Source organism: Bombyx mori, chromosome 9, assembly GCF_030269925.1.
Source record: "Bombyx mori chromosome 9, ASM3026992v2".
NCBI classification, from domain to species: domain Eukaryota; kingdom Metazoa; phylum Arthropoda; class Insecta; order Lepidoptera; family Bombycidae; genus Bombyx; species Bombyx mori.
This window is the reverse complement of record NC_085115.1, coordinates 2,317,235-2,339,746: the sequence shown is the minus strand read 5'-3', so window position 1 is coordinate 2,339,746 and position 22,512 is coordinate 2,317,235.

Sequence of the window (22,512 nt, the reverse complement as noted above, 5' to 3'; positions counted from 1 at the left end):
ACCATACGACCCACGACGTCTGGTGAAGCGCACCACCAACCGAAGTGATGACCACGACCACTCTGCCAAGAGTGCATACGACTGAGAAGAATACGACCCGCATAGTAACTATTATAGTGAAATTGTTGCATTTATAAAATTATACCGACATTGATATGTTTTTTTTTATATATATTTCTAAACTCAAACGAGCTATTAATATTTTTAGCGTATGATACGGATGCTTACTTTATGTCAAAACAAGAACACCGGCCTATAAAGAAATCGATGACGCTACGAGAACATAAAAACGTTGAACTGAACACAAATAAAAGTTGAATTACGAGCCGTAGGTTAGAGAATGGGGAAAAAATACACAAGCGCACATAAAGTGTGTTTTATTGTGGTCATCAATAATATTTTATGGCAACATTCAATAACATCTAGGACGCGAGTTACTCAAGCGAATAAAGTAATAATTACCGTGTACGATACATAAAGGAGATTTACTTTGGAGTGCCGAGTTCGGAAAACGTTCCCCTGAGCTATAAAATTTTCTGCAAGCGTTTATCTCAAAACCCCCCCAGCTCTCTCAATAAACAAAACCCGAGGAAGCACCGGGTAAAGCCAAATATCTCGCGTACGTCTTAGTCCGCAATAAAATAAATCCGATTCCCAACATAATAACGGTTCGGAGAGGTGAATTATTTTCTAATCTGACGTCGGGAAGCTAATAGTTCGCACGTGTTGGCATTTGCCCTGAGTTACGGCCGAAAACATCCCAAGAAAAACATGAATTTCCTGCCGGAGCCGCCTCGTAATGCCGGCTTAATGCGGACACCTTAATAATTGTCAAATAAATTCCGAAGTAAAGCCGACTCGGAAAAAGAGCTGCATTAGAAACGGTGGGAGGGTAATGACGTCATAAAGCCACGTCTGGAGCCGATCATACACACATTTTTTTCTGGTGCTCTCGTTTGGAATAGAAACACTGTTATTCTCAGCTAAAAAACATTTTTTTGTATTGCTTGGATGGGTGGACGAGCTCACAGCCCACCTGGTGTTAAGTGGTTACTGGAGCCCATAGACATCTCCAACATAAATGCGCCACCCACCTTGAGATATAAGTTCTAAGGTCTCAGTATAGTTACAGTATTCCCCCCCCCCCCCCCCCCCCTATAAGATTACCAATGATTCTATTTGTGACCGTAGTAATTGGAAGTAAATTGATATTTGAATGAGATTTTTGACTCGATACGCCATAATTCCTAAAAAAAATGAGGTTATTCAAAACCATTACCGGCAAGAACGCAGTAAGCGCCTACCTCGTACATTTTTACCTTTGAAGTCTTTTGTTAGGCTTTTAAATGAATCCAAGAGGAAATTGTTGAATAGCAAAACAAGGACATAGATATTGACTCATGAAGTAATAATCATTAAGTTGCTGGCGTGCTAGATATTTCTATCAAACTTCACTTATCCGTAAAATACGTTGCGTAGTAAACAAAATATATTAAAACAAGAGCATCTGTAGTAAAAACTCATTAAAAGTAATCATAAAACATTTAGCAAAACAACAAAAACAGTCTTAAAATTAAAAGAATTAATGAAAATAAACTTAATAATCTTATTAATTTTCATGCAAGAGTCACCGTTCAGGTTAACCCTGAAACCAAAATGATGATATAATATCATTGTCGTGTCAAAAAGTTTCACAATATTACAAAAATCAGAAGTGTATTAATAATTTAATTCAAAGACTTCGCCACATTCATAGAGAGTAAATATAAGTCAAGTTAATATGGATAAGGTAGCTGGTACATGCATTGATTACCACGATAAGTTGTCTTTGCGTTTATATTAAACAGTCTAAGTATATTATCGGTAGGCAGCGGCTTGGCTCTGCACCTGGCATTGCTGAAGTCCATGGGCGACGGTAACCACTCACCATCAGGTGGGCCGTATGCTCGTCTGCCTACAAGGGCAATAAAAAAAAAATTGGAATTTAAATCATATGGTGATTTCATATTGTATTTAACGGTATATATCTATTTATTGTATGTATGTATTTTCTTTAATAATGTGTTGTTAATAGTACACCGCAACATACCTGCTGTATCCTTATCTATTCAGAATTTGCGGGTAATTAAGCGGTTGTCTGGAAGAGATCGCTTTTAGCGATAAGACCGCCTATTGTACAAACGTATCTGCTTGTTGACTGTTTTCTGATGTTAATTGCGTTTTGGTGTGCAATAAAGTATCTTCTCTCTCTCTCTGTCTCAAATAAAAATAATATTCTATCTTCTTCCAAATACACACTTTTTTTTTATTGCTTAGATGGGTGGACGAGCTCACAGCCCATCTGATGTTAATTGGGTACTGGAGCCCAAAGACATCCACGTAAATGCGCCACCCACCTTGAGATATAAGTTCTAAAGTCTCAAGTAAGTTACAACGGCTGCCCCACCCTTCAAACCGAAACGCATTACTGCTTCACGGCAGAAATAGGCAGGGTGGTGGTACCCACCCGCGCGGACTCACAAGAGGTCCTACCACCAGTAATGAGGTCCTACCACCAGTAACATGACATAATAATTAAATGACCTAAAACACAGATTACAATTTGAACCGAATAAGCCGAGTTCAAGCATGACAAGAAATTTATATCATTCATTCTCTAGTCTTGACCTTCTTTCAGAGCATGTCCTCCTCGTTCAGCCGTAAAAAAGAGGACCCTCAAAAATTCATTGCAGAACTGACACCAGACATAAATAACGAGTCATATTTTCACGCCATTTCAACTCTGTCCCCCACAAAGGCGCGCACGTCCGTTAGGAGTAATGTGCCTTCATACATTTCAACGTAGGGATGAGAAACACTGAATCTGTTCAATTGAATTGGTTTTTTATATATCGATTTGGGAGTAATCAGGTGATTCACATGCAAAAGAATAATCGAAGCTATTGAGGGATTTTGTTAACACAATGGGCATAGCAACTACATATGTTATTGCACATAAGCATCTCCATATACATTCATTACACAAAGTACTAAAATATTTAAGGAATATTTATATTAAATTTCATTTTCTTTCTATCTGTCAGCATCCCAATTTACATGCCCTCACAACACTGCACTGATCTGATATGCCCAATATCTTCAACCTTCTTGACAAAATACTATCAATCTTTACATCTAAAGATCATTGATTCTTTATAAATGTACTTCTCCATTGTCCCGCTCATAATTATTTTGGTCTATTCGACTTTTCTGGTCCTGCTCTGGAATCGGCTTTCTTCCGATGTGAGGTAGTTTTGATATCAACTGTCGAAATGTTATGTGCACCGTGAAACATATGTTTTGTATGGTATGGTAGAAATAGGCAATGGAATTAGTCAGTGTGCATGCAGCATTGTAATCTGAAAATTAGAAATGCGTAGTTCTTATTCTGGGAGGGTCGTTATTATAGAGAGCTATTATAAAGAAACTATAGGAAACCGCTTTAATATTATTACTATAACTCAGGTACTGTATACTTGCAAATAACATCTTAATTGCACTACACTCTTCTACCAGCATTCAAGATTCTGTGTACAAATATCAGTAAAGGAATTTTATCAGATTTTGCACTTAAGCCTAGGACCAACAATATCTAATCAATTTTTTTTCTCAGTGATGGGACCAAATGGAAAAACAGTCTTATGCTGATAATTAGCTCCAATTTTATTGCTTAGTTAATTTGCATGAACTAGTACAATAACGAACAAGTCGGTGAATAACTCAAATAAATGATACCCAACTCTATTGCTCAACGAGCTGTTCAAAGCTTAAAGGCCTTAAGCACTGTTCAACTGCAGGCAAAATTCTACAATAAACGCATCTGCGTTAAGGTCGATATTGCCTTGATGTGTGATGTTAAATAGTTAAGTTTTCTTTGGTTGAGGTGATGAATTTTCCGCAAACTTCTTCTCGTGTCTACCGGAGCACTTTGTAAGATAAAAATGTGGACGGCCAAGGAGCATAGATCAACTGTGTCGGTGGTGTTGCGTTGTCTACAATGTACAGAAGTTAGAGTTGGAATTTATTTGAACGTTTTGATTTTTTCGATTTTTGCATAATAGACAAAATGCTCACTATATTTTTTGAAATAGCGATAACATCCAATGCGTTTTTAGATTTTTAGTATACTAATAACTATCGCGAAAATAACCTGACCAGTAATTACGCAAATTATAATTTTGCGGGTTTGATTTTTATTACAGAATGTTATTCCTTCACCGTGGAAGTCAATCGTGAACATTCGTTAAGTACGTATTTCATTTGAAAAATTGGTACTTGCCTGCGGGATTCAAACACCGTTGCATCGCTACATACGAACACACCGGACACCTCATCCTTTAGGCCACGACGACTTCGATCACTATGGTTACGGTACCACCATGCTGCCTATTTCTTCCGCGAACCAAAACTGCTTTCTAGTTTCAAAGCTCAGCTATACAAGTCGAGTGGTAGTTCAACTTCATGTAATAATGTAGGTGGTGGCATTTGGTGTAATATATATGGGCTCTGAGTGCAATAACTTAAGATAGATCGTATATTCACTCACCCATCTAAGCCATAAAAATATTATCGTTAAATAGGCGACAAACAGTTAATTATGTAAATGGATACCCATTTTACCTCTAGAAAATATGTATCTAGCAAAAATAATATTAACATATTTCGTCAGTAAATACCGATATTACACATTAAGGCCCTTTGATGCAATTCCACTTGATAAATAACAAAGACGTAATATCCGTAAATCAGTCTACCGTACCGTCTCAAGTTTACTACAAGTACAGGACAGACAGTATTGATACTCAATAATATAATAAAATATATGAAATGTTACGAAATAGAAACTGGTGGTAGGACCTCTTGTGAGTCCGCGCGGGTGGGTACCACCACCCTGCCTATTTCTGCCGTGAAGCAGTAATGCGTTTCGGTTTGAAGGGTGCGGCAGCCGTTGTAACTATACTTGAGACCTTAGAACTTGTATCTCAAGGTGGGTGGCGCATTTACGTTGTGGATGTCTATGGGCTCCAGTAACCACTTAACACCAGGTGGGCTGTGAGCTCGTTCACCCATATAAGCAATAAAAAAAAATATATCTAATTTCACATGGCTCGTTTACTTTTCTGATCCTCGCTTTTCCTGAACCTCGTCATTCGATAATTTCCTGTGGTCGCCGCTGTAGGAACTACGCAATACAGGCCTTATTGTGGTGAGGTCGAGTGACCGAAAAATAGCCGATATCCAGATATTTAAAGTTGTAGAATTTTGTAACAGTCCTTTGTTCTATCTTTAGAAAATACTCAAATGTCTGTATACGATACCATGATAAGTATACCAAATACGCATTACGGACAGGCCGATGTGATGATATTTTAGTTGGCGTTTTAAATGGCGAATAGCAATATGGGGTTCGGGTTTAATATTTAAGGTACATTGTTGACCAAATGCAATTAACACTTAAATTTTAGGTTTTAAGCACGAAAAATTAATCATATCGAAGAAGAAATTCCCATCAAATGAACCGTGTGTCAAACAAATGAGTACTAACTGCAGATATTTCACTTTAATTTCATGTACTACATTACTAATTACATTTACTGCTGGTAGGACCGCTTGTGAGTCCGCACGGGTAGGCACGGGTAATGCGTTTTGGTTTGAAGGCCGGGACAGCCGTTGTAACTATACTGAGACCTTAGAACTTATATCTTAAGGTGGGAGACGCATTTACGTTGTGGATGTCTATGGACTCCAGTAACCACTTAACACCAGGTGGGCTGTGAGCTCGTCCACCCATCTACGCAATAAAAAAAATAAAAAAATGTATTCTTTTTACAAAGCGTTATAAAATCAGATCGCCAGAACACTTTCAATACTATCGAGTAAAGAACAACTTAATAGAGACCTTATTTGAACTAACACTCACCTTAGTTTCGGCTTATCTTTATGGATAATGGGAAATTGCGCCAACACTGTCCCCGCGCAATGCGCCTAACAAAAGCTCTCAAGTACCAACAACTTTCATAGCAAATGTGCCTTAAAGTGTTGTGAGTGAAGATCGAATTTCAAATGCAAACAATCCAGAGACCTGTAGCTAAACAAACAGGGCTGCGTCTCGTTCGAATGTGGTTGCAAATTGGGACCATACGATATAGGAGCGGCGTAGGATCCCGTTTGATATTCAAGAGGTGGAGCTATCAACACCGTTCTTTGGAATCAGATATCGAGTAGGCCCCAGTCTCGTGATAAAATTGAAATCGTTAGAATTGAATAAGTATCGATTGTCGCCGTGCGATACGCCTGGGGGAGTTTAAATTTTATTACGTGCGATGTTTTTAGAATATAAGTTTGATATAAATAGAACACTATGATGTTTGTGTAAAATGTATGATTTAAAAATCGTTTGTATCAAAAAAACCTTTTTTAAATAATAATACGAAGAATGTAGCGTGATTTTACCTCCGCCACTCTATAAGAATGAATTCTTTACAAGCTTACAATATTTTATGCGTAAACTATTTCTTTATTAAAGTAAAATAATATAAATGATATTTTGTTAAGTAGAGTAAAATGTTACTATTATTTTCATCATCTTTTTATCCTGCTGATCAGGGTATTAGAGAGAAGTGTTGTCATAGGTCCATAATGCGTGTGCAAAATTTCAAGTTGATCGGACGTCTGTGAACGTCAATTAACATTCAAAGATTCTGTCATATGGAAATAAACATACTAAGTTAATAAATCGTGTTAAAAACATATCAAACCGTTCCCCTGTTTTTTCTTTATCGTTCTTGTAGGCAAAAGACCCACCTGAAGGTGAGTGGTTACTGTTTTTTTTATTTTATCTACCTATTAGCTGGTAGCCTAAGAGGCCATTCTAGCTACGCCCAGGTGAGAAGGTGAGCTCACGGGCTCAACCTGAGAGAATTTGCTGACACTAGCTCTAGCAAGAGCAGTGCTTCGCAGAATCTACCACCGGATCGGAATCGCGACTCGCTGAGAAGATCTAGCGAGAAACTCAGTGGGCTAGGTTTCTGCCGTCCATGCACATCAGCAATGTCAGGGGTAGATCCAAGCCACTGTCTACATACGCTGCTGCTGCTTCCCTGCTTGATAGACGAAAAACATATTTGCTTTAAGAATTCATAAATGCAATGTAAAACTGTAAGTATATCTGATGTAATAATTAAAACTTTTACGCTTTAACTACTCTCTGTTTGTACAATACTAGCACATTATTTAAATACCGACGAACCACATTTTTGTTTTTTATGATTGAAAGTTTACTGGTGGCCCGAAGGCCTTTCCAGTTTCACCAGGACAGGTGGGCGAGCAAAGGCTCAGCCAAGAGGGGCGGGATTTGCTAACAACTGCCCGAGCGCCTCCGAAGGAGACCTAACAACTCAAGAGTAATTGCTTCGCGAATGAATCTACTACCGGATCGGAATCGCGACCCACTGAGAAGATCCGGCGAGAAACTCAGCGGGCTGATGCATCTTAGTCGCCCGTGGCCACGAACACTGTAAAGTATTTGAGACGTTGAAGATTTAACTTTAAAAGTAGTTTTAATTATATCTTTTCGAATTAATTTAACTGGCCAAGTAGTTATAATACTTAACAATTATGAAATGTGTAAAGGTATTATAGAAATCTTTCTTTTCCTAATTTCAAAATTCAATTTTCGAAAACTATTTAATTATCGACGGAAATAATAGAAAGACAGTGATAAACGCGAAACTAACCCGTAAAAATGATTTTAATTATATTTACGACTCGCCAAAACCGAAGAAAATATTGTTAGTAAATCTTTAAGATTCTCCAGAACTATCAGCAATAAATAGTGCAACCATCGATGAAGCAAACAAAATGAAACAAAAATTTAGTAAAGGCACGGAAATTGGTTTTAAGGAGAGCGTATAGCCCGCTATCAAGTAGATATTCGTTGTGTGCTATCATAAAAAGATTGGATTCGCCAAACTATCAGACAAAATAAAATCTGTTTCGGAATCTAATTGTCTTAAGGATGGTATTGTGGAAGAGCCTTATGATACGAAAAGACTGAACATCGTTTATTTTTACCACGCTTTGGTTAGCATTATCCATATTTATCTATCTATCTATTTATTTAACCTAAATTTCAAAGATATAACTCTAAAAAAACTGCACACGTATGATTCGCTGACGTCAATACAATAATTTCATTACTTTATTCTCTCAAATAGCAGAAGTAAGGGCATTTTTTTTCTACCTAAGCTGATGGTTGAGAGCCCATATCAGTGTAATCTTATCTAGTAGGTGAGCTCACGGTGTTCAAACCTGACGAGTCCCGGCAATAAGAAGAATATGAAGTTAATTGTGATCTCATCTTGTTTCAATTGTTTATTCAAATCAATTGAAATTAGTACTACCCTCATACCTATTCTTCTTGAGGAACCGCTATAACTTTAAATAAGTTAGTGGCACATTATTTCCTTCTCGGATTGGAAAATGTAATAAAAATAACTTTTTTTTGTGAATTGTATTAAATATTAAATATTGTTTGAAAACTATATTATAACCCTAAAAATGGCTGACAAACGTAAATAATGCTATAAATCATCAAAAGCGTACGAAACTCGTATAAACTTGGCCCTAGCGACAGCCCTAATCCAGTTTAAGCCAGATACAAGCTCGTTCTGAGCGGAAAAGCACTGGATTAAACGTATTCCCTAATAACATTTACATAGAAATGGCGAGTTTACACACAGACACATTTTTACTGACCTCGTTCAGCTGGGAATATATTTTTACCATTACACTAGACTCTCGCGTTTTATATGGCCGAAGTTTTATAAGTCTTTGTTGTTTTTTTTTGGCGGATATTTTTTTCACAAAAAATCTACTTGTCCATTAAACATACGGCAGCGGTAGCTAATATAGACATAGTAGACATTTTATAAAAACCTAAATCGCGCTAACGACACTTTCATTATGACTTTTTATTTAAGCAAGTTCCAAACAACGTACGTAACGCTAGTCCACCAAATTGGCTCTGCCCCTAACATTGCTGAAGTCCATGGGCGACGGTAATCACTCACCATCAGGTGGGCCGTATGCTCGTCTGCCTACAAGGGCAATAAAAAATATATATCAGCCGCTCAGTAAAACGATATAATATATTTTCTCCAAACACACTTATCGGTTTCACATGTGTAGCATTATTTTAGTAATTATTCATGATTTATATTGTAACGCATTTTTATTATTTAACTGATATGGTTAGTTAGACGAGCCATCTGGTGTTTAATATGGGGATGATAGATACCAGAGCGTGAATTTCGACACTAACTTTAAGCGACATTAGAAGTTTAATACAAACAACTAGTTCGCTAGTCGTAATAGTCTATGGAATTTAGTGTGAACCCATAAAGGTAGGTACCACAATCTTGTCTATTTCTATCAATGTGTAATGTTTCCTTGAGAACAGTGGAAAAGCCGGCCAAAAAATTGGGATTTCCACTCCTAAGTTCAGTAGAATTCAATCCGTACTTCTTGTAAGAGGCCCAGTCTAAGCTACAAATGATGAGATAAAATGCTAAAGCACTAAGTATCTATTAAATAAATAAATAAATATTTACTCACAATCACGCCACGTTAACTGGTCCCGTGATAAGTTCGTAAAGAACTTGTGTTACAGGTACCAGATAACGGAAATAAATGTAAGATTTTTATTATACACATACATATATTTAATATACATCCATAACCCTGGAAAATACATTTATATTTATCATACAAATATCTTTATTACTGGTGGTAGGACCTCTTGTGAGTCCGCACGGGTAGGTACCACCGCCCCGTCTATTTTCTGCCGTGAAGCAGTAATGTGTTTCGGTTTGAAGGGTGGGGCAGCCGTTGTGACTATACTGAGACCTTAGAACTATATCTCAAGGTGTGTGGCGCATTTACGTTGTAGATGTCTATGGGCTCCAGTAACCACTTAACACCAGGTGGGCTGTGAGCTCGTCCACTCATCTAAGCAATAAAAAAAAAAAAAAAATATCTTCCCTTGGCGAGATTCGAATCCGCGACCCCCTTGTGTAGTGACCATGTCACCCACCACTACACCGGACGGCCGTCTATGCAACTATTATAAGCAAATCCCCATTAACAATAGTTGATGGCCGAAATTTTTAAACGAATTTATTTCAAAAAACCCCTAAACTATTTGTATGCTAATTTGGTTAGTTTAATTAATCCGACGATCGACCAAGTCGTTAACCGCAGTATGGGTTTGATTTTATAGTTGTTTTTTGATGGTATACCGTATGAGCATTTAATAGACATATACATAACAATATGTTTAAAACTTAATTGAGTACTGAAATCCAATAGCTTCAGCTATTTAATGGTGGTGTGACGTGTCTGGGGTTGAGTGTATTATGAGCTTTCACGGGTAGGTAGATACCACCATCCTGCTTATTTCTGTTTTGATGATAACGAATTAGATTCCATAGAAAAATATGGAACTTCAAATTTCAAGAATTGGGGAAAAGGGGCTATTGAAAAACCCTAAGGTTTCAAGGGCCAAATAAATATCTAAAACATTGCTGGGATTAACTTTAGCGAAAATTAATGAATATAGACAGAAAATATCTCCCCAAATCTCATATACGACCAATCTAAACAACAAAAAGGTTGTCAGTAATCCGACACAGTGCTATCTAGAATACACTAGAAACTGAGATATTTGTAGCTTGTAACCCTACCACTATCTACTACCTCTAACTTAACCACTACCTTACCTAGGATTCTAACCACATCTAACCACTATCTTACCCAGAATTTTTAATAAAAAAAGCTCTCCATTACCAATTCTAGGCAAATCTATTCCATACCGAATATCTCATAACGCCCAACATTAAATTATGATCGAAACTGAAATAACAAAGACATTGTAAGATTAGAAGCTTCTTGCTGCGGTATAACATTCTATCGATTCCTGAGACAAAGTTGTGTATCTTAAGCTGTATAGGCTTACATAATTAAATTTTATCCTACATTTATAAATCTAATTACACCTACTTCGCTCTTCCAATATCGAGAATAAGGACATCATCATCAAGTTCCTTAACTTGTTACAAACATCAACTAGATACACTTACTTCCAATTTCATCAAAAAGTTCAAAATTTTCAATTAAATACATGTTTACATGTTTCATTCTTACATATTTTATGTTTTTGATCCATTTTTGTTATTAAATTTTTCGTTACCGAATTAATTTTTGAATTGACATTGAATTTATTCGCTAAGCTAACTTTATATTTATTTAAAAATATTTTTAAAGGAGGCGTTTACAAAGTACTAAAGTAGTCATTAGTAATTGGTAAACGTGGAATAATAATAAAACCATATTAGAATTAGTAGCTAAAAAATACAATATTTATAAAATTAAACAAGATATAGTCTTGATGGAAGAAAAATGTACGCCAAGTTTTATTTGTTACATACTTCAGAACCTACGCCACAATTTCATCGATTGTGAATTTGTTACATCTAATCAACTCTTTGAATACACATAAACGAATATAAGACCAAAAACATTAGTACTCTGATACCATCATCTCGTTTTTACCATCGCACCGCCCGCCACCGGAGTAGAGTTCGTCCATACTACCTGGAGCCACTGCGGTCATCGACAGTGCGTTTCCAGGGTGTCTATTTTGCCACGTACCATCCGGCTATGGAATGAGCTCCCCTCCACGGTGTTTCCCGAGCGCTATGACATATCCTTCTTCAAACGAGGCTTGTGGAGAGTATTAAGCGGTAGGCAGCGGCTTAGCTCTGCCCCTGGCATTTCTGCAGTCCATGGGCGACGGCAACCACTTACCATCAGGGGGGCCGCATGCTAGTCTGCCTACAAAGGCAATGAAAAAAAAAAATTAACAGGAAATTAATTAAAACGACAAACTTAAATTGAAATGTACGAAAATCGAATATCAAACCGAACCTTTCTACGCCCTGTCACGCAATTAATTTTGGGTCAAATATAAAAGCGGTTAAAGTGACCGCAGGACTTAATTTAGTCCGCAGAAGCTGATAAATAACGAACGGCCACGGTCACATTGGGCCACTATTAAATCCATAAATCTACCCTCCGTTGAGCGGGGAAATTAAAGGATAGTTCATTTCAAACCGCTTTGCCAAGCTCACGCATTCGAGTTGACCAAAATTCGTAATCAAATTGTGTTTTGTTGTTGATGTTTCTATGACTTTAAAGTACCAGATGTAACGTTGTATCATTAAAGAAGTATTTACTGTCATAAAAAATATAACGGGTAAATTTACTTATTTTTATTTTTTTTTATTGCTTAGATGGGTGGACGAGCTCACAGCCCACCTGGTGTTAAGTGGTTACCGGAGCCCATAGACATCCACAACGTAAATGCCACCACCCACCTTGAGATTTAAGTTCTAAGGTCTCAGTATAGTTACAACGGCTACCCCAACCTTCAAACCGAAACGCATTACTACTTCACGGCAGAAATAGGCGGGGTGGTGGTACCTACCCGTGCGGACTCACAAGAAGTCCTACCACCGGTAATTACGCAAATTGTAATTTTGCAGGTTTGATTTTTATTTCACGATGTTATTCCTTCACCGTGCAAGCCAATCGTGAAAATTTGTTAAGTAGGTACGTATTTCATTAGATAAATTGGTACCCGCCTGGGATTCGAACACCGGTGCATCGCTCAACACGAATGCACCGGACGTCTTATCTTTTAGGAAACGAAGGTTGCAAAATCTTAAAATAATCTCAGAATAAAATTTATTCTATTTTAAAATAATTAAAATATTACATACTTAAAATAATTTCAATATTAATTTCGACTTTGTGCTTGCTTGTATTGCAAATCAGTTATGTAAGTCCGAATGAAAATCAACTTCATAATCCAACTTACAAGCTGGCTAAATACATTGCAGAAGTGCCTATAATTCCACAAAGTCATACTGAAATACATGTTAAAAATCCTTACCAATCTATCTATAAAGTGAAACATCTAAAGTTTACCGAAAATGAGATAATTTATAGTGGGGTTCAACTTAGAAACTGTCCCATAAATTATTATTTCCTGAGGAATTATGAATTTTACCGGCAATTCGGTGGTGTAGCCATGGCATTTCCTGTCCCGCCTGGAGTAGTGATATCATCATGGAGAACTTTGAATATCGGACATTACAATCTGCTTCTATTAAGCCAGGGATATACAAATAGTGTGTATATCTCAAACTCGCAACATAATAGCAGATAACGTTTACATCTTTTGAAGTATTTGAATTCAATAATAAAATCACTTTTCACAATTACTATAGAATATAAATAGAATAGACAGAATCAGAAAAGAGAAATTCATTGGCTTTCTTAGACAATTTAATCCAAATTATTGCAATAACACCATCAGTAATACTATGTATCAGAAATCAATCCAATTTAGATGATGAAATCCCATCATCATCCGGACAATTAATCTGCCGTTGATTTTTCCTCATTACAGATGGCATTTGTGACACGCAAAGCCTAGAGAATAAACTGCAGCATATGAATCAAGAACAAGAAAATTCTTCGTTGTCTTCACATAAAATAAAACTAAAATCAGCCACAGTGGAACGGACTCCAGTGATCCTGCCCTACAACAAGGGAGTTACGGACAGACTCATTAGCAGATTTAATTTTAAGCGTGAATCTGTAAAATCATTTGATAGATCACACAAGAAACTGAGGCAGTACCTAAGATCAGTTTAGTATAGCATACCTTTGCAAAATCATAGTCTTTAAACTCGAATGTGGGTTCTCATACACAGAGAGAGACACATATCGATTAGGGCGTATCAGAAATTGGCCATTGCGCCCTGGACAGTAGAGCGATTTGACAAAATCCAAATACACTTAAAAGAAAACAATTTATTTAAACAACTTATACTAGGCGAGTCAACGTATAGCTGTTCGACGCGAGGCAATTCTAGAATTCTGTTATCGTGAAGATAAAAACTTAAGTTTTAAATAAACTGCCAAATTACCAGATAATGTTAGTTTTTTTGTGTGCAGAGAAACTAAAACATCTATGTTTTTTTAGAAGATTAGTCCCGTGTTCTTAAAATACGTTGGCTTTCTGTAGCAACAAAAACTATAAAGTAATCGATCGTCGATAGTACTAAAATGAAAATAATCAATGTAAGATTAATCCGTAAAGTTTGTTTACATTTTATTATTACAAACATAGATCTCAACAAAACTAGTGCCCCGACACATCCCTAAGGCCATCTCGGTCCCGCGTCTGAAAACAATGGCCAACATGTTAACTACATTGGGTCACCACAAGACAGCTTGCAGATTGCTGCAAGAACGAGATAAACAAGCGGAAATCGTTCGAGTGGAACCGAGATAGAATGCTGGGGTGTTAATTGAATTAAACGATGAGCGTGAACGGGTTAATTGTGGACGTAATAGCGGAGAAGATGTTAGTGTTTTGTTCTGTTGGGGTCGCTATCTCGGCGAAGGGAATTAATTGTGTTCCGGAACTGATTCGACATTTGCTGAGGTTTCTTTCTCTTTGATGATTAATTTAAATAAGAATGCATTCTCGGGAGAACGGAGTGTTCATCGATATTTTGAAAATAGGATGATGACACCTATGCTGACTTCTTCTTCTTACTAGTCGTACACTCTTGACATGGTCGTGGTCATGCATCAGTCGGATCCTGCGATGCCGATGCTCTCGCGATACGACGTTATATGGTACGATGTTTCGCAGAGTGAGAGCAATCATTTATAATGGAGCCGACATGATGAAGCAAAACAAAACTCTAAATCATGGTCGCAGTAAACAAGCTGTTACGTCTACTCCACGTTTATAATGAATATTGATTACTTCTTTTATAGCTTAGATAGGTAGAGCTCACAGCCTTTCCGGTGTTAAGTGGTTACCGGAGCCCATAGACATACCGTAGAGCTCTCCCTCACCTTGAGAAATGAGTTCTAAGGTCTCAGTGTTTACATTACAAAGGCTACCCCTCTCTCCAAACCGACATGCAATAAAGGGTATTATTCAAACATTTAGTAGTAAATACGTGGCATCGTGACCGATTATATACAACTCCAAAATAAATGCATTAATTTTAGTTTTTTAGTTTAGTAATTAGTATTTTTGTTAAATCCGTGTTATAAGTAAAATTGTTTAACGAGATAAGTCGTGTGTCGTGGGCCCGCGGTCTGCTCCCAACATCTGCAGACCGGTAAGCCTCACACCCCACGTGCCCCCTAGGCGCGGAGACCTTGTAAGTTCGTACAAAGCCCGAATATTGGTCAGTGTCACAAACAGTGTCATATAAACCACACGTCACCCATTTTAAATTTCAAGCCAATGAAAACTAATCTACATCACCTCAACAGTAGGTTTGATTTGTATTACACGATATTCCTTCATAATGAACTTGTCTTAAATGCGTATTTGAGAATTAGGAGCAATACTAATGCGGAATTTGAGCACCAGTATAGTCGTATCGCTTGATTCGAGTACACCCAATGACTTATTGCGCGGCCCTATCTCGACTTGTGCGACATACCTTATTTATTTATATACCCATCTGCAAACTCCGATAACTTTTTTTTATTGCTTAGATGGGTGGACGAGCTCACAGCCCACCTGGTGTTAAGTGGTTACTGGAGCCCATAGACATCTACAACTTAAAATGCGCCACCCACCTTGAGATACAAGTTTTAAAATCTCCGTATAGTTACGACGGCTACCCCGCCCTTCAAACCGAAACGCATTACTGCTTCACGGCAGAAATAGACAGGGTGGTGTTACGTACCCATGCGGACTCACAAGAGATCCACCAGTAAAACAACAAAAACATCAAAACCTATATTTTTATTTGATACAAACAAAGCCTGATTGCAGGGATACGTACATGGAGTTCGTTGTAATTACTACCGTCATACATAATTTATGCGATGGCTACAATTTTAAGCCAATAAATAACACTCCGCCCGATAGGTACTGACGAAAATATGGTAACTCATTTATTATACATCCTCCTAGCTTTAATGGACGAGGCGATGACTTGGAACTATATAGAGTTGTGATTGCCTACACTCGCACAGGTTTTGGATTTCATTTTTGGCGCATGTATGAATCCAGCCAGGAATCATCATTGCTTCACGTCGTGTCCTTGAAAGGCCTTCGTGGCTCTTTGTACAATCATCTTCCACTTCGTTCAGTTTTCGGCTCAGGGCGGTTGTAACGGAGAGTCCAGTGAGCGCGATTACTTGATCCAACAGGTTGGTGATCGTCTGGGGGTCTTTTCCCTTCAACCTAGCCCACCACAACCAATTTATTTACATTTACAACCATTACTATTTACAAGCTTGCATTACATTCATAGATATCTGAATAGTTTAAGCTTGCGATGAAATTATTATTAGTCTTAAGTGACTAGATGTCAATTTTTTTTGTCTGTAATTATGTATGTCCATAGATGATATTGAAATTTAATAGACAATTTATACTTCGTTTAAATAGTTATTTTTCATGGTAGAAATTTACGTTTTAAGTTAGCTTAAATACGCAGTTAATATGTATTGTAGACATTGTAGTACCCGAATCATGTAAGCAATAATGCTAGCCAGATATTTCCTATTCAGTATTTCTACTCTCAGATAACTCAGACGGAATTAGTCCAGTCTATTTCCCTCCTCTAATAAGAGCGGTTGCGTTAAAAATGTTGTGTCAAGAATTAATTCCTTTTTACGCATTTGTCATTACTACAGACATAAGACCCTTTTTCCCCAACCTGGGAATTTCTGGAATTAGTAGTCCTCATATTTATTTATCGCAAAAAATAAATTTGTGTACAAGCAAATTAATTTTGAACTATAACCTTCCAATTTCAATACATACACATTAGGTTTCATCAGCTCTATAGGATATCGCAAAAATAGAACGCCCAACAACACTCCCGCCCTAGGCCCTTGTTTGTGGAATAATGGATTCATTCCGTATTCATTTACATCGTTAATAAGATCGACGTGACACCGCCACTGTCAAAATTACCCTGTCAAATATAATCTCATTTAGTTTTCGGATGTGACAGGCATTTTAGCCTATCTTTGAATTTAGAGGCCAACTTTTATTTTAAGTGGCATAATAACAATGTTTTTCCTTAATTTCAACTTTTTAGCACTGCTAAATAAGTGGATTCCGTAATTGCTACCCGTGCTATCAACAACGTTAAATAATTGCTAACAGACTTCTAAGTATTCATGAAATCAATAGGCAGATTGCCTAGCGTCCAATTAAGTTTTTAAGTTAAACAAATATCAAAAACGTTGTAACTCATGCTTAAGATCAGAACACAAGACGTTAGTAATGTAGGGTAAATGATTGTTTCAAAGAATCAAAAATATACATTTTAAATGTATTATCTTTACAAAAACTTCGTTTTGGAGGGTAGACTGAAAACTGTTTAAAATAGACAGTGAGTCATTGAATTCTAGTGGCATACTCAATATTTTGTTTTAAAGTTAGATAGATTTCTTTACTCGCAACATTCTTCCCGCAGACTTCAGTCCGGGAAACAAGTTGCTCTCAGCAGCGCTGAAATTTCAAGAGAAAGAGAGAGTTTCAAGAAGTTTCAGGAGGCTCTCTTCATACTATCAACTTCAAAATCACATTTAGAAGCCGGTATTTTTTTATTTACATTACTATTAGTGTTCAAAATAATATAAGACACAAAAAATCACTTCGATCGTATTATGTCAAATGTGCACTAATTTTCAGTTACCTATGTTCCTATATCAGTAAAGTGCGCTTGTGTTTTAATAAGTATTTTTGCCGTGAAGCAGTAATGCGTTTCGGTTTGAAGGGTGGGGTAGCCATTGTAACTATACTGAAACCTTAGAACTTATATCTCAAGGTGGGTGGCGCATTTACGTTGTAGATGTCTATGGGCTCCAGTAACACAAATATCCAGTAAAAAATTGCGTTCTATTGCTTCTTAAAACTGCAAATATGTTGTTTTTATTTAATAAATAATTGCCCGCGCTGTTCAAAGATACTCCCGCACCGCTGTAGTATACAGTAGGGAGACCACACGACATGTACAATCTGACGTGATCCAATTTGAAATTTTCTCCTTTCAGATTTTGTTACGTCGAATTTGCGTTAGAATTAGTCTTCTGTCGGTTCGCTTGATGCGCGCGTCAATTCGACAAGTAAACAGGGGTCGCGCTAATTATGTTATTGACGTCATGGCTTTGACAGCTGACGTCATAAACTAAGCGACGCTTCACGAACGTGCTCCTCCAATATTACATTAGGTGTCAATATTTGCATTTGATAATTTGATTCGAAATTTCAATGCTACAGAATAAATTCTTATCTATCTTAATACCGTAGATTGGGGAGAATCGGGACCCTTTCCAAAAACAACACAAATTGTCAATAGTTTTTCTTAGGGTAATACCAATAAAATTTAGATTAAAATGGTTCCGGAGATTTAAATTTTTATATACGATGCGTTATTATACATATTTCATTACAAAATATACACAAAAACTAAAAAAAAAAGTTTTACCCGATTCACCTTGGCTTTGGGGTGAATCAAGTTACGTATGGGGACAATAGAGTTTTTCGAGAGGGCTGGCACTATTTAGTTGAATCTTTAGATAATTCGCTTTTTAATATATTTAATGAGTTACAAAGCTTTGATGACTACATTAACCTATTTAATATTCTTTAACACTAAACAAAAGTCATTTTCAACTCAACAAAAGTATTGTGACATGTCAGATTTGTCCCTATTCTAACTCTAGTCTCTATTTCCCCCAATCTACTGTATGTAGTTGTGTTTTTATTCCAATCTAACATTTGAATATAATGGTGGTTTTAAATCTTCATATGAGACGAGGTAATGACGTAATAGAGATCAAATCTCATCAAGCATTTAAATTTTATTGTTTCTAATTTACATATATTTTAAAATTTGTTAGCAAGCGATTAATATTAACACTTAATTTGCAAATAAAAACGCGATGAGAAAAAAAAAAAGATGTGTGGTGTCGTGGGACACCGGATAGTTGAACGAAGTTGCTTATTATAAAAATATTAATTTTAAGTTCTATTCGAGGTATAAAGAAAATAATTATTCGGGTATAAATTTTTTATTATGATTTTTTTATTGATAAAAAAAAACTACTTCACAAAGTTTATTTTATTCACAATTATTTATAAAAAATATATAATATAAATATGTTATTTTTTGTACGTTATTACAAAGGTAAGTCGTACACTGTGTGCATTACTAATAAAAATCTAACGTTACGGACGTTTTTTCCCCGTTAAGGTACCCCTCAGCATCGACCCATAAGGAACTTCGTTCCAAAAAAAAAGAACTTATACCGATTGACAAATGTACTAAACACAATCAGTATACATCATACAATGGCATTAGATTAATTTAAATTATTAACAGTTGCTAGATAAATTTATTTTCAGAAGGAAATCTCCCGGCGCCCGCTATCTAACAGCGTTATCAATCTTTAACGGCTCATTTATCACTCGATGTCAGACACCGAGCGGCGAGTGTCAGACAGTCGCTTACCACAGATCTGCGAGATCGTAGATACGTCTCACCTTTACTTGCACACTTAGTTTGGCGTCGAGTCGGTAACGTGTTCCACTTTTCAATTCGTTTTGAAAAGTGAAGTTAAAATTACTTTAATATGATGGGTTGACAAACATTTGCGGACTGAAAAACTGGTAATATTAGGAATTAATATTAAGAAACGTCGGAAATAATATAATGACAATATCAAATATGAGATTAAGACGGAAAAGTTATTTCAATTCTAATATTACTCAAGTTTTAAGTCGGACTTGTATAATCATATGCTAAATATATAAAAATAATTATCAGTTAATTTTATATGATAAAATGATAACATCAGCGTTGTTGACGCCATTCTCTCCCTCGTTATCATTGCCTTCCACAGTAACAGTAATTAAGACTCACTTTTCCAATGAGTTCCATTTATTACATTTCCAGTGTACAATGATATCAAGAAAGAGCTCCGCCTCGTTCGGCTGCTCGAGTCGGAATGCTACAGATAAATTAGTTAATGTCTTGTGCGACAATATTCACTAGTATTTATAGTAGAAAGTGGGGGTAGTTTAGTCATGAATTCTCTTGAATACCGTCTTAAGCAGTTGTTGACATATGTAACGTCAAGGAAACAATTAATTCTCACTGTTTTTAGTTAACTAAATAGTGACGTTGCGTTGACATATATTAAAACTTTCAACTTAGAATGAGATAATCTTGCCGGTCTAGCTGGACCTACGGCATGCGCTCTAGCTTAAGGCTCGGAATTCAGTTATAACTAGTTCGATAAGGACATGTAAAATTACTGTAAGCCAATAAATTTAAAAAGTTAGTTAATTCGCATTATTTTATTCCCATGTCAAAACGTGGCTAAAAAAACACTTAGATATGTATGTACTAATACTATACCTATTGCACTATGATGTTAAATATTTTCTGTAGATAATATTTAATTTTGGTGTACAGTGAAACCTATTTTTACAACGGCCGAAACGAAAATTATTAACCACAGTGTCTGACATCTACAAATAAACAAAAGCTACCTCGTTTTGCTATTGTTTTATTTATACTACAGATACTATAATTTATACGGAACGATAAATTTATTGATATAAATGTCATCGTACCCTTCGCTCGCTGTGAAACACGACAGATGGGCATTCGATTTCAAAATCGATTAAAATAATTGCTTGTATCGATAAAATTAATCGCGCATCGTTTAACGCGAGGCGGCGACAATGCTCTCTGACTAATAAATTTAATTTTATTCGTTGTGTATCGTAACGTTAAAATGCTTTAGCGTTTTGAAAACAAAAAGGTTACTTTGTGTTCACTGACTTTTGTATAACTTATAGACGGATGGATTTTAGTTTCCCTTTTTTATGTATGTATTATTATTTCTACTTGTTCTTTTAGCGTTTATTCATAGAAGAAAAAATAGGAATCGATTTTCCTTTTGAAATTGAAGTCTAAACCCATTTTCGCCGAAGCCAAACAGTTATTTGTCGGAACAACACATGGTCCCAAGGCCTTATGACTTCAAAACGTTTTTTGTACAGCCTTTAACTATAATATAATTATATGCTATCAGTAAACAACCGTAAACAATTGTGAATACACTAATATACCACCACCACAATAATGAAATTTCCGATTAATTCAGTTATAAAGTACCGAGCAATGGAATCACCGGAACATGGAATGTTATGCTTATTTCAGTCAGAATATAATCGTTATTGCCCTTTTTTAAAGCAGGGAACAACCAAAATGGAATGCGTTGGAATGCTTGGTATTGTTCCAGGACTCCGGAAATCTCTAACATCTGAAGGCTCTGGTCTGGTTGGTCACGCTTGTCTATTTAAATCATTAAAACAATATATTAAATAGGCTTGTGGAGAGTATAAAGCGGTAGGCAGCGGCCTGGCTCTGCCTCTGGCATTGCTGAGGTCCATGGGCAACGGTAACCACTCACCATCAGGTGGACCGTATGCTCGTCTGCCTGCAAGGGCAATAAAAAATAAAAAATTGAACAATTGAAATGCTACAATGTTCTTGAATGAATGTACTTGAATGTTCTTCAAGTAATAGAACTTCTAATCTAGTGGCAAAAACACCGAGGTCGTTTGGGGGGAGTTAACCATTAGACTGGTAATCGCGACTGTATCTTAAATGTAGTTTTATTTGACTATTGAGCTTAGTAAAACAAATGCGGGCTTTATCTACGCGCAATCGTCGACTTATAGAACGTTTGTCTGCAAATTGAATATTAAACAGTCGTGAATACTGATCCTTTCCAACACTCGTTATTACTTAAGGTCTATAGACATAGGTAATCCAAATGCAAGTTTCACCTTTTTTTTATTGCTTAAATGGGTGGACGAGCTCATAACCCACCTAGTGTTAAGTGGTTACTGGAGTCTATAGACATCTACAACGTAAATGCGCCATCCACCTTGAGGCACAAGTTCTAAGGTCTCGGTATAGTTACAACGACTGCCCCACCCTTCAAACCGAAATGCATTACTAATTCACGGCAGAAATAGACGGGAGTGGGTACCTACCCGTGCGGACTGACAAGACCTAATTCTGCTCGAAGCTATGATTTGGGCGGAATTGAATAATATGCCCATTCAAACTAATTCGAAACTCCACGTTAGTCCCGAATCCACTACATTTGTCAAATCTAACAAAACAGAGTACCGAGTCCACAAAGAAGACATTAAAATAAGTGTCCTCATCAAACTCATAAACATCAATCAATCATTTATTATTGTACAAACAAATTGAGGCGGCCATTTGCAATGTCGTTTGTAACACGAAGTAGTGTGACCATACA